Source organism: Porites lutea, chromosome 5 (assembly GCF_958299795.1).
Source record: "Porites lutea chromosome 5, jaPorLute2.1, whole genome shotgun sequence".
Lineage (NCBI taxonomy): Eukaryota > Metazoa > Cnidaria > Anthozoa > Scleractinia > Poritidae > Porites > Porites lutea.
In genome coordinates, this window is record NC_133205.1 from 13,485,861 (window position 1) to 13,489,769 (window position 3,909).

Genomic DNA, 3,909 nt, shown 5'->3' on the forward strand with positions numbered 1-3,909 from the left:
AAACCATTGGCACCACGAGACGTATGAAACCACGAAACCTATGAAACCATGAAACCATTGACACCACGAGACCTATGAAACAACGAAACACATGAAACCATGAAACCATGAAGCTATGAAACCATTAACACCACAAAACCGATGAAACCATGAAACCCTTGACACCACGAAACCTATGAAACCATGAAACCATAGAAACCACGAAACCTATGAAACCACGAAACCCATGAAACCATGAAACCATTGACACCACGAAACCTATGAAACCATGAAACCATACAAACCATGAAACCATAGAAACCACGAAACACATGAAACCATGAAACCATTGACACCACGAAACCCATGAAACCATGAAACCATTGACACCACGAGACCTATGAAACCACGAAACCTATGAAACCATGAAACCATTGACACCACGAGACCTATGAAACCACGAAACACATGAAACCATGAAACCATTGACACCACGAAACCTATGAAACTATCGACACCACGAAACGCATGGAACCATGAAACCATGAAGCTATGAAACCATTAACACCACAAAACCTATGAAACCATGAAACCATTGACACCACGAGACCTATGAAACCACGAAACCTATGAAACCATGAAACCATTGACACCACGAGACCTATGAAACCACGAAACACATGAAACCATGAAACCATTGACACCACGAAACCTATGAAACTATCGACACCACGAAACGCATGGAACCATGAAGCTATGAAACCATTAACACCACAAAACCGATGAAACCATAAAACCCTTGACACCACGAAACCTATGAAACCATGAAACCATAGAAACCACGAAACCTATGAAACCATGAAACCATAGAAACCACGAAACCCATGAAACCATGAAACCATTGACACCACGAAACCATGAAACCATGAAACCATAGAAACCACGAAACCTATGAAACCACGAAACCCATGAAACCATGAAACCATTGACACCACGAAACCTATGAAACCATGAAACCATAGAAACCACGAAACCTATGAAACCACGAAACACATGAAACCATCAAACCATTGACACCACGAAACCTATGAAACCATGAAACCATTGACACCACGAGACCTATGAAACCATGAAACCATTGACACCACGAAACCTATGAAACCATGAAACCATTGACACCACGAGACCTATGAAACCATGAAACCATTGACACCACGAAACCTATGAAACCATGAAACCATTGTCACCACGAAACCTATGAAACTATGAAACTACTAACACCACGAAACCTATGAAACCATGAAACCATTGACACCACGAAACCCATGAAACTATGAAACCATTGACACCAGGAAACCTATGAAACCACGAAACCATTGACACCAAGAAACCTATGAAACCATGAAACTATTGACACCACGAAACCTATGAAACTATGAAACTACTGACACCACGAAACCTATGAAACCATGAAGCCATTGACGCCACGAAACCCATGAAACTATGAAACCATTGACACCACGAAACCTATGAAACCATGAAACCATTGACACCACGAAACCTATGAAACCATGAAACTATTGACACCACGAAACCTATGAAACCACGAAACACATGAAACTATGAAACCATTGACACCACGAAACCTATGAAACCATGTATCCATTGACACCACGAAACACATGAAACCATGAAACCATTGACACCAGGAAACCTATGAAACCATGACTCCATGATACTATCATTATGTGACATAGACATTAGCATATACTAATCAGCATAAATTCGTGCACCGTAACACCAAGTTGTAACCTTTGCGGCTCACTTGGTATCTTTGTGTTAAACCCACTCCAACTTAGTAAGGGCTGAAAAACTTCGCCGTCGCGGTTATGTAGATTTTCACCAAACAACTGGTTGGTACACAAACGTGTGCAGTGGTACAGAGCGAGCTTGAGGACTGAAACCAGTCTTCTTCTTTTTTGTCCTTGTAAAAGGTTACGGCAGGCCGCTTGCCACAAGCACCAAACGCCAACATGGGTGGATTTGCATCTGCGATGTTAAGAGACCGTGGTTTTTCTGAATGGGCAGGACAAACTGCAGGTTTCAGTTTTGGTACTTGTTGCTTTCTTTGGTACAGGATAAGTGTAGTGGCATAAGTAGTTTGCTTGCCGTCTAGTGTCTCCTCATTGATACCGTTATTGTCTCCCGCGACGTGAACGAACTCTCCTGGTGAAATGTTAGGTTGAACAACAGCACCCAGATTTTCTGAGCTGGCTATAATGTCTAATGCTAGGCTTGTATCAACTACTTTTATGTCATCATAAGAACAGCAGTGACCGAATCTGTTTAACATCGTTACCAGGAGCTTTGAACCTGTCATTTGGCAAACAGACATCGCCAAACCAATGTGCTCTGGGTCTTCACGCGACCATGAGTTGCTGGATATATCAGATCTTGTGCAATTGCTAAAATGTGTCGCTCATCTGCGGCATTGGAAGCAGTCGGTGCAGATATATCAACTTTATTTGGATTCGAGATCACTAAGCACAAAAATTTGTAAAGATCCTTACGCAGAAAACTCTTTACTTTACAGGCGCTGATGTCCTCCACATCAACAGGTTAAATCCCTATACTTTTGCTTTCACTCGGAATGCTTGACCTCAGTATTTGAGCAGCGTGGTATAGTATGTAATTGACATTATTGTGACCCTGGCTTTTTGAGGATTGTTAAATATGGAGGAACCAGTCGATGGTTCCAAACACGGTCAGATTTAACTAGATGAAACACACAACATAAGCATACAAGTTTCCAACATGGCGGTCTACTTACAAGCTGACCTGCTTTAATGCGCATGCATTAAACAACAACCGCTGACAGATAAATAGCGAATACATAACACTTCCTCCCCTTCTAATATGTGAAAGTACTGACATTACTGAAGACACTGTTTTGCCAAGTTAACAAAATCTAAAAAAAGGCTAATAAGTCACTTGAAACTTATAAACATCAACAAAAAGGGTAACATAAATGTATCTAGAGCTCCAGTAGTGTCCAACCCTAAAAAACTGTCCTTACTACTATCAATGTCACAGATTTAGCTTAACAGGTGCTTTTCTCTGCCCGACTGGATATCTGCGCTCAGTCCTATTTGACAAATCTCTTGAAGTTGACATATGGGGACTTTGTGCTCGAGACGGAGAATCCAACTCAAGTGCTGGAACCGGGTTTGGCGACTGAAGCTTACAAGCTGACTTCCTTGCTGCAATGGGGGTCTGAGTCTGGATCTTTGTTGTTGACGGCTGTGCTTAGACACAATTCGGGGTCTTGTCCTTGAGCACTGAGGCTTGTACTGCAACTGGTTTTGGTGTCTGTATAGGTACCTTACAGGGTGACTCTGTTTCTGGCTCCGGCACACTGGTAGCAGCACTTGGAGATGTTGACGTACCAGATGTCAACTTTGGAGACAACATTTGAACAGCTCACTCCTAGGGAAACACATCGTCAAAACCCTCTTCATCTAAAACCTCTTCAGAATTCTCACGCTCAGTTCGCAGCAGGTGATCAACATGTACATAACACAGTTGCCGGCCTACTTTCACCACATAGGTTAATGGCCCCAACCTTCTAATCAGTGTACCAGGTACCCACTTCTCTACGCCTCCCCGGGTATTTAGCACATTCACAGACTCACGCGAAGACAGTTCACGCATCTTAACACGGCTGTTATTGTGCTGCTGCTGTAGTTTGCCTTGCTGGTTTTGGATGTGCATTTCCGTGTTAGGCTTTAGAACACTGAACTTGGTGCGAGGTTTGCGCTTTAAGAACAGTTCTGCTAGTGTCTTCCCTGTAACAGAATGAGGAGTGTTTCTTTACTGGAACAGACAGTTTGCCAGTTGGTGCTTCAAAGACCGCTTCGGTGCACCCCTTCG